The sequence below is a fragment of the Rattus norvegicus genome, chromosome 8 (genome assembly GCF_021556685.1).
Source record: "Rattus norvegicus strain SHRSP/BbbUtx chromosome 8, alternate assembly SHRSP_T2T, whole genome shotgun sequence".
Taxonomy (NCBI): domain Eukaryota; kingdom Metazoa; phylum Chordata; class Mammalia; order Rodentia; family Muridae; genus Rattus; species Rattus norvegicus.
Genome location: NC_141541.1, coordinates 95,474,073 through 95,484,647, shown reverse-complemented (window position 1 = coordinate 95,484,647; position 10,575 = coordinate 95,474,073). Strand labels below are relative to the sequence as shown.

At 43.8% G+C, this 10,575-nt stretch overlaps 1 non-coding gene across 1 annotated transcript; it reads right to left on the bottom strand.

Moving 5' to 3' along the window:
* Nucleotides 1-7,982: 7,982 nt before the first annotated feature.
* LOC120094502 (small nucleolar RNA SNORA17) lies at nt 7,983-8,114 on the bottom strand. The gene has a single exon (XR_015628341.1). It is a non-coding gene; the product is annotated as a small nucleolar RNA SNORA17 (small nucleolar RNA).
* Between the last annotated feature and the right edge of the window lie 2,461 nt (nt 8,115-10,575).

Below are 10,575 nucleotides of genomic sequence, written 5' to 3'. Positions count from 1 at the left end.
TCTGTGTTTTCTGATGATCTTAGGTGACTCTTGTGAAAGGGTCGGTCACCACTGTAAGCGATGGTTAGTATAATCTGTCACTCTGACAAGATCTAGCACCATCTAAGGAGATAAACTTCCAGGCCAAGCTCCTAGACTTACCGGCTAGGGATTATTGTGATGAGGTTAAATGAGGTGGAGGGGCTGATGTTAACAGTGGGCAGTACTCTCTCCTGGACTGGCTCCTTGGCTCTATAAGAAGGACAACATGAGCTGAACAAAAGCATTTGTTACTCCCAGCAGCCTGATTGGGACATCATGTGACCAGCTCATTCAAGCTCCCGATATGATACCTTGGCTTCTTTGCCAGGATGGACTGGACTCTTGGACTGAATCCTGTTCCTTGGAATTATTTTGTCACAGCAACAGGAAAAGACTAGGACAGCATTACCTGAGTCGAAGTATATGAACAAATATGCCTAGCAGCATGTCTAGTTAAAAACATAGGTACTCAGAAATACTGATTCCTTCTCAAAGGCCTTCTGGCCCATAATGAGCCCTGGCAGGGTTTCTGACATCTAGAATGTGACACCAGGGGCCCAGTGGTGTGGATGTCCTAACAGCAGGGTGTTAATGTCTGTCACTGTTACAGGCTCAGATGCTCTGGTTTGTGATCAAGGAACTTAGTTGATCTTGGAAACAATCACTTTCTTTATGTTGACTCAGACAAATATGCCAACCCTTGGAGTTAGAAATTGTGAGCCTTTGGGTTACCCTCAAGACATTTGGTAATAATGCAGAATTGCAAGACTCCTAATGGAGTCTTTCCCTTGAAAGAATTAAAAACAAACAAACAAAAGCCTTCATAAAAACCTTATAAAATTCTTTATATTATTTTTTTTTACATGAAAAGATTGTACTCTGGGGATTCTTTGCTGTAAAGACATGGTTTTATAAATTACATGTTTTTAAAAAGATGAACTCTTCCTTTGGCAGGGAACTATGTGTTTGAGAAAGTGGGACACACAGAGGGAGACACAGAATAGCACATATGAGAGGGGAAAGAAAAAAGTTTTGGCAAATGTGCTGGAGCAAAATCTCAGGTTATGGAGCTGTAACTCCAGTCGGTAGAGATTCCAGTTTCTAGCCCTGGGCACAGAGCTGCTGTCTCTCGGGGACTATGCTGTCCCTTTCTTCTGATTTGGCCAGTTCTCTGCTGTTAAATGCAATTATGCATTTTTTTCTCTTGTATTTATAAGTTCCATCTCAGAGTTCATTTTGGGAATTGTGTAGTGATCATTTGCCCCAAGAGATGGTAAAATTCTTTATAACTTGACCGGAATGTTTAAGTGAAAGACTCATCTTGAACAAATTGCTCTTTCTGATTTAAGAGTTTGGAACAGAACATTTAACTCAAAGCAGAATGATAAAAGTCTGGTCTTGATTCTACCATGTTGATACTTCAAAAAAAAAAGAGAGAGAGAGAGAGACATTTTGGCTGTTCCTATCATGTGTGGGCTGCTTCTGTCATAGAATCACAGTCATGGACTTGGATCTTATCTAACATACCTCTTGATTCAAGAATGTGTTCCTTAGAATAACGTAGCACCCTACGGATGACCAGCTAGTCTTGGCTTAAAGTCTACTCATGATGGAAACATTTATCTTCATAAAGTCCATTTATGGCATAGTAAAAAAGCCACTGGAGATGAACTCAGGATGAATTAGCATTCAGACTCTAGCAGCAAGGGCTCCAGCCAGAGTTATTTAAAACCTTGTCTTTCCTGCCTTTTGTGGCATAGAGCTGATGACAAACTGTAAGAAAATAAAACTAGTTCATGTAAGACATGCGAAACACTTGATAGCCTCCTCTCTCTACCCAGAAAGAATGTCTTTTCCTATTAACCTCAAATGTGCTTCCCTATAAATTATTTCATTCAATAAATATTTATAGGGAGACTGATCATGGCACTATGAGTAAGACGGATGGGAACTTACTCTTAGGAAAGTTATGGTCTGGTGACAACAACCCGTCAACAGACAATAGGTGAGTGAAGTCGAAAGGAGAAAAGTGAAGTAACTGGATAGTGTTGTCTGTAATAAAGAAAGGAGAGGGCTGAGTCAGGCATGCTGCTGCTGAGGCTGCACCAAAGGACAGTTCTAACCTTTGGTCCTCATTATGTTCTGTAGAGTACCAGTCTCTAAGAGTCTTCCAAATTGGTGAAGGGAACTAACTCTATCATCTTTGAATTTATTCTTCAAGCTGAACATCCCTTTGGTTATTTCTTATGTAACACAAATGTAATAAAACTTTCAACGAGGTAGATTCGTATTTTGTTGGACTGTCTTTAAACGTGTCTTTCACTGGAAACAATAGATGTAGCTGTAGCTGCACAGAGCAGGGTGGCTGCACCTTCTCTTCATCCATTCTTAACTAATGGGACATGAGCTCAATAAATACTGAAGACCAATACCAGTAAGAGGTCATCCACTAAAGGACCTGGCATTTTCTACAAGACTTTCTCTATGGATACATTTGTTTTCTGATCACAGTTTTCTTCCTACTGTTGTTATAATTTATTACGATAGATTCAATAGTCAGTGGAAAGTTTTGAATTTAATTCTCTCCTCTACTATACTAGCTCTTTGATCTGTCTCCGTGTAATTCATAACTTTAGTTATTATTTTATATGACTGTAAAATGGGCAAACTAAATAAAAGTGTTTAGAGTGAAAACTTTGACTCTTGGCATAAAACCAACACTCGGAGCACCGAGGATGCATTTCTAAGTGTGGGAAAGCACTTGCCTTTGAGAGAAATTGAGAACACTTCCCCTCCTCCACCGCAGCCAAATGTCAGTGGGTGTGGGCAGAGAGTTAGTCCTTGTTTCAGTGTTACATGATATAATTATTTGGATAAAATACAACCATTGACCTTGGGATGCTTGCATCAACTTTAATTTCTTATCTGTCTTTTTACTTCCTTGGTGAATGAGTAAGCAAGAGAGTGAGATTTAGTTTAAAACCTAATCAGTGGGTCTTTTTTTTTCCCTATAATTTGCCAGCAAAGTAGGCAAAAGCAAGGGTCAAACCTTAATAAAAGTCCCCTTTTCTCTCTTTCCCAGCTTTCTGTGGGTAACTTGAAAACTAGAGCACAGCAGGGTGGGGGCTGGCAGATACTCAAGACTGGAAAAGGGAGAGGTTCGAGAAGAATGATTCTTGGCTGATAAAATGCTACGTGGTTTGCCTTCCAAAGAATGGACATGATGAAGACATTCCTTATATCAGATCGGGTCTCATACCAACAGCGCTCACTGATTCTGATGGAGACTGGAACTGGTTCCAATATTGTCAGTTTGAAACAATCTCTGTGACGGCTAAGGAAAACTCCACATCTACAATCACCGAGGAGACAAACTTCTGGAGACATTTGTGAGAATGTTTCGAGGGTAGGTTGGTTGAGGTAGGAAGATAGTCCCTGAATGTGGATGGAAGTCTTCCATGGGCTGAGGTCCTGGAGTCAAAGGAGGAAGCAGCCAGCTGTGCACGAGGCTTCTTCACATCCATTGCTTTCTGCCTCCTGATTGCAGATTCCACATGACCAGCTGCCTCAGGCTCCTGCCTCTAGACCTTCTCCATCACAATGAACACTACCATCATGAGACAAAATACTCTTCCTTACATAAACTGCTTCTGTCAGGATTGTGGCACAACAATTCGTAAAGTAACTAACACTAGACCTAAAAGAGAGGAAAATTCTAGTTAATTTCTTGCTATTTAGTCTTGGTTAGAGAAGACCCTGGGGCAAGCATGGTCTCTTCAGTTAGCCAATTCACAAAAACAGAGTCAACAGTCACATAGAGAACTCTCAGTAGCACCTGGGACTCAGGCTTTTCTTTTAGTGAGTTCACAACAAAGTAGAAAAGAGACAGATGCAGTAGAAACGTGTCCACCTTGGGGTCAGAGGTCCAGCTTCATAGTTAAAAAGCATTTGTTGTTCTTGAAGAGGATCATGGTCCAAATCTCACATCTCACAAATTTCACAGGATAACTAATAACTGCCTATGTGTCCAGTTTTAGGGAATAGGAGATCTAATGCCCTTTTTTGACATACATGGGCACAAGGCATACACATGTACACAGACATACTTGTAGGCAAAACTACCCATATGTATAAATAAAGATAATCCTATCTTAGAGTGATCAAAGATGGGAAACCTCCCCCTAACCCAGTCCTGAGGGAATCCTACAGAAAATGATAGCTTCTAAGCCCAGCCAATAATTTCCAACAGCAACACATTTATCTCTGCCTTCCCCAGCATTGCGCATCGTGACAAGCCCATATTAGGTGCTTAATAAATATTGACTGGACTGGACAAAGTGTACTTTGCTCATGTTAAAAGGCTTTGTGCAAGATCAGAAGGGGTAAATTAAGGTGAACTGTATATTTCAAATGCAGTTCTAGTAGTCCAGTGCATCCTCGCAGTTATTTTCTCCACACCTTACACTGGATACTGTACACGCTGTTCTCTTTATTTGTTCTCCCTTCCCAGGAATGGCAGGCTTTTGAGGATGGGACACACATTGCCATCATATAGGATGGGGATAAGCACCTAGTAGAAACTCAGTAATCCTTTACTAGCTGACAAATGGAGCTCAACACTAGTTGCACTGATGAAATTAATGGATGATTTGAAGGTAAATTCAATAAATTTTGCTTGATATTTGGCTCCATGAAGGACATTCATGAAGCCTTGAGAGTTCAGGGCCCAAGTTCCTATTACTTACGGCATGGATTCATGATAACTCTTAACTTTCTATATAGAAAAATGTGCACAAACATCAAGTTTTGGTATCAACCCCCGCCCCCCCCCCCCCACACAAACGTGTGGTTGAAAATTTCTGACCTCGGCTAGAAGGGAGGGAGACATTGTGAAAAGGATCGAGTAGTGTGTGTATGTGTTCCAAGTTTTTAGAAAACAATGTGAGAGCTCTTAGTTATAATTTATTTGTAAGAAGCAAGTTATTACATTATCTATCATAAAATTATATATATATGTATGTATATATATGTATGTATATATATATTCTCCCAGGATGGAGTCACATGAGCGCTACCATGCTTAACTGGCATTTATGTGTGATTCTGATGATCTCAATTCTGGTCCTTATGCGTCCGTGATACACATAATTAAACATAAATAGTTTTAAAAATCGAATTTCTTGGCTAGCAACCTTCTTTAAGACATTATTTTTGAACTTTTAGGATACTTCTTTCTAAAAAGAATTATGAGTGTGTGAGTGGGTCCGGGCATAGGTGTGCTGGTGTTGTGGAGGCCTCAGGCATTGAAGCCCTGGGGCTATCATTGCTTGTGAGGCACCGGGGGCTGGCAGTGGAAGCAGTGTCCTGTAGAAGAGCAGTGCCCATCTGACCCACCAGCCCCTCTGACAATCTTTTTCCTCCTACAGTTTTTTATTTTTTAAATAGCATCATGGCCGTGCAAAATTGATGTGGGATGGTAGAATATTTGCCTATCTGTTTTCCTTCCTTCTTTCTTTCTTTCTCTCTTTTTTTGTTAACTTTTTGATGGTTCTTTATAAATTTCACATCATGCACACCAATCTCCCTTCCCTCCTGTCATACCCACCTCCCATCCTGCAACTTCTCCCACAACTGAGGAAAAAAAATACGATTTTGGAATTAGTAGTGTGTCACAGTGTGTCCCACAGCATACCGGTACTTCTTTGCTTGCAAATGCTCGTTGCAATGACTCAGTGGTCTGGTATAAGACCTCTGATTTCTGCTACTCTATCGATACTGGAAGCTCACTGGGACTCCTCTTAGCTAGTCTGTTGGTGCCCTACGTCATGGAGATACTGTAGTTTGGGATCTGTAGGACTGGCCCCTTTATGAAACCCAGCAGTTCATTGATGAGTAGATGTCGGGGTGGGCCAACTGAAAGCCAAGTCAGGGTCTGAAAGGTATCTGAGCTGGTCAGCCCATCTGCTTTCACTCTCACACCCTCCGGGCTAGCTCATCAGCAACCCCTTCCCAGCCCCCATCCTCTAGACTCCCACCCTGCAACCAGAGCCAGTTCTACCCTGCTGCCCAGATGAGGTGCAGGGCCCTCTCTCCTGAGTGTTGCAACCGTTGAGGGACATGGCCAGTTCTCCCACTCACTTGATCCCAGAGCCAGCTCTCCTACCTGCTATAGGTGGTGGGGGACAAGGGAGGGGAGGAGGGCATCTCTTCCTCACCTCAGTCTTCTCATGGCACTTAAGAAGCATGGTTGGCTTTCCTGTGCTCATGCCCTTGGGGCTGACTCACCTGCAACCTCCATGTTCTTCTGTGCGGCCCAGGCAAAGTGCAGGTCCTGCTCTCCCTGCTCTCCCTAGTGCTGCAGGAGGTTAGGGGCAGGGTCAGCTATCCTATTCTGATGACCTCAGGACCAGCTCTCCTGCCTGATATAGGTTACAAGGGATGAGGGGGGAGCATCAGTCCCTCACCCATGTCACTGCCCAGCAACAAGTGATGGGCTAGTTCTCCCATGCTCATGCCCCTGTGGCCTGCTCGCTCGCTCTCCTAAGTGTTACAGTTGGTAAGGTCAGCTTTCCTGATCTCATGACCCCACCGCCAGATCTCCTGTCTGCCAAAGGTGCAAGTGAGGAGGAGGGTATCTGTCTTGTCTATGCCACTACATAGGAGTGGCAGGGCTAGCTCTCCCGCTCATCTTCTTGTACTGGCTCACTTGCAACTTCTGCAATGTTCTGAGCCACTCTCCCAAGTACTACAGTTGGTTAGGGCCAGGGTCAGCTCACCTGCTCTTAAGCCCCTGGGGCCAGCTCTCCCATGATGCTCAGGGAAGAATAGGGTCAGTTCAGCATAGCGTTCAGACATAACATGTCCCAGGCAGCAGTCCAGACCAGGGACATCTGCCTGGCCTATGGTAGTAACAGACCCCTGCTGCTGCTGCAGGGCCATGGACCTAGCATGGCTCCAGTGGCATGGATCCCACCATGATTCCTGGTGACATCACAGGCTACTCATATCAGACTGTTCCTTACTACCTGAATCACGAGGTTTGCCTCTCTCACATCCTTCTGTTTCTTTCTCTTCCATTTCTCTACCACTTACTTGGTCCTCTTAGTGGTACCCAGGGTCTCTGAGTGTCTCTGGTCAGCTCAGGAATGATCTCAGGTGTGGTGTGCTATGCCCAGTTTGTGCATTATGGCACTGGGCAGGGGTCATCTCAGGCATGCTCAGGTTTATGCAATGACAGACTTGTAGTCATCTTAGGCTAGTTCCCTGTCTGGGCCCCCTCTGGCTTGCTCCAGCATGGGCCTGCATGAGTGTCTGTCTCAGGCTCAACTCCAGCCCAGAACCAGTGTGGTAGCATCAGACAGGTAGCCCTGTCAGGCTCCCTGGCACTGGGCTGGTGGCCATCTCAGGCTTGCTTTTTTTCAGGGAATGTTAGGACACTGTGGTGGTTTGAATATGGTTGGCCCAGGGAGTGGCACTATTAGGAGGTGTGGTCCTGTTGGAGGAAGTGTGTCACTGGGGGTATGGGCTTTAAGACCCTCATCCAGGCTCCCTGGAAGCCAGTCTTCTCCTGTTTGCCTTCAAAACAAGATATAGAACTCTGAGCTCCTCCCATACCATGCCTGCCTGAATGCTGCCATAATCCTGCCTTGATAATAAATTGAACCTTTGAACCTTTAAGCCAGTCCCAATTAAATGTTGTCCTTTATAAGAACTGCCTTCAGGGCTGGAGAGATGGCTCAGTGGTTAAGAGCACTGACTGTTCTTCCAAAGGACCTGAGTTCAATTCCCAGCAACCACATGGTGGCTCACAAACCATCTGTAATGGGATCCAATGCCCTCTTCTGGTCTGTCTAAAGACAGTGACAGTGTACTCATATACATGGAATAAATAAATAAATCTTAAAAAAACAAAACAAAACTGCCTAGGTCATAGTGTCTCTCTTCACAGCAGTAAAACCCAAATTAAGACAGCTACTAATCATTCCGATGTTTACAGGTCAGAACACCAGGCAGAGAGGTAGCCTCTCTCCTCTCAGCCACCTACTGACACACTGGTGGCACAGCAGCCACACCTATAAACCTCTAGGGGCAGTTGTTTATCTACCCCTAAAGGGAGTCTCTGGGGAGATTTCAACTTGTGGTGTAGCTTGCTGAGGATTCTTCCTTCTGTATGAAATCAGAGGCTCTAAAATTTTAGCGGAACTAAGAAACAAAAGGAATTTAAACCCTACTAAACTGTGTCACCGAGGAAAGAAACACCTTGACAGTGTTTAAAAGCATTGAATTCTAGAAAAATAGGTGTGTATTCTGGTCACAGAGGGGAGGAGCCCTGGAGCAGGGTACATGCAGAGACAGGACCATTAAGGGAGGGGACTCCAGTATTATGCAGTCCCTTTCTATTGATCTTCAGTTGCCCAGAAACCCTTATGAAAGTCCTGTGCCTTAATTATTTGTTTCCTTTTACTTTTTTGTCTGTGTGGGTCTACTTATATATATAAAAAAACTATGTGTCTTAGTCAGGGTTTGTATTCCTGCACAAACATCAGGACCAAGAAGCAAGTTGGGGAGGAAAGGGTTTATTCAGCTTACACTTCCACATTGCTGTTCATCACCAAAGGAAGTCAGGACTGGAACTCAATCAGGTTAGGAAGCAGGAGCTGATGCAGAGGAAGCAGGAGCTGATGCAGAGGAAGCAGGAGCTGATGCAGAGGAAGCAGGAGCTGATGCAGAGGAAGCAGGAGCTGATGCAAAGGCCGTGGAGGGATGTTACTGGCTTGCTTCCCCCGGCTTGCTTTCTTATAGAACCCAAAACTACCAGCCCAGGATGGCATCACCCACAAAGGGCTGGGCCCTCCCGGCTTGATCACTAATTGAGAAAATGCCTTTCAGCTGGGTCTCACGGAGGCATTTCTTTAAGGGAGGCTCCTTTCTCTGTGATAACTGCAGCTTGTGTCAAATTGACACACAAAACCAGTCAGTACAGTACTGGTCTACTTTCGCTTTGTGAGTTAGGTGTAGTATCTCGTCAACAGGTATTATAGCAAGATTTCCATAAGAACTATGTATAATTATGTCCAGGTAACTTGCTATTGGTATTAAGTAACATTTACTTTAAAATAATTACCTATCAGTTTCTCTGTAGCTAGTGAGGGTGAATATGAATGAGGAAAGTATGGATTAAAGGCTGTAGAATTTGATCTGTATGACTTTTATTTTTAATTAATTAAAATTAGTTAATTAATTTTAAGTAACTAATGAAACTCATATGTAGACCAGGTTGGCCTTGAGCTCACAGAGCTCTGCCTGCCTCTGCATCCTCAATGTTCCGATCAAAGGTGTGTGCGCTATGCCCACCTCTGACCTGTAAAGCCTTTCAAGTTTTCTCTGGCAACCCTAGAGCCGTTAAGAGTTGATTTTTAACAATTAGAGAGTTTTGAACACAATATTTTTATATTTGGGCCCAACTTTGCCTGTGTTCTGGAAGTTTCTACCCTTTTCTGCTCAGCATAGTCTTTTGTTTCTACACATACAGACACAGACACAGACACAGACACAGACACAGACACAGACACAGACACAGACACAGACACAGACACAGACACACACTACCCCTTGTATCAGGGTTAAAGTAGGAAGAAAGGAAAGGGAAGAAAGGCCAGTGAGTAGAGAGAAAACTCAGTTCCAGTCAGCGTAAGGCCATGGTGATAATGTCACAGCAGGGTCTCTGTTCTCTCAGCCTCATTGGCCTCATTACCTGCGTGACAGAGCAGCTTCCGCACAGAAGGAGGGAAATGCACTGGGAACATCCCACCGGCTCCATTAGCCAGGAAAGGTAAACAGCCTGCTGTGTGGGTGGGTGAGAGAGGGGGAGCTCAGGGTAGGTATTACTGACTCCACTTTTTCTGGCATCAGGCAAAGGATACATATCTTCACATCTCAGTATAAATAGGCTGACTGTAAACAATTACACATAAAGATTCCTCTATCTGTTTAAATTCCAGGCCTCTTGGGAAGTCTTGAAAGACTAAATGAATTCTTAGGGAAAACAAGGACCCAAGCCTGGTTATTTCAAAACCACAAAATAACTTAATAACTTTCTTACCAATTAAAATTGACTTTTTTTGTTTTTTGCCCTGTCTAAAGATTCTCTAAGTTCCCCTTCAAAAAGTTTGTCTTCAAAAGAATAGCTTGACCCTGATGTTTTCACTATGGCAAGATTTATTTTAACACTTCCCAGTTCTCCTCTGGCCTACGTGCTGTCTCTCAGGTCTCTTCATCTACTGTGAATGAATCTCTTGTCTAACCTTCCCAGCACAGTTTTCCTCAACACACTGCCCCTGCCAGAAGCCAGAGGGTCTGGAGTTCTGCAGTCACACCCACAGAGCCTTCGGAAGACTCCGCTTGAAAGCTAAGTAAGCTTTTGGTGGCATTACAGAGGGGGCTGGTACTTAATACTGGCTTACTTCTATTTCTGTGGGCCCGGGGATGTTAACCACTAGATATAACCCCTGGGCTCTGAGTTAATGAAGTTTATGTTATGAGGTGGCTTCCAGA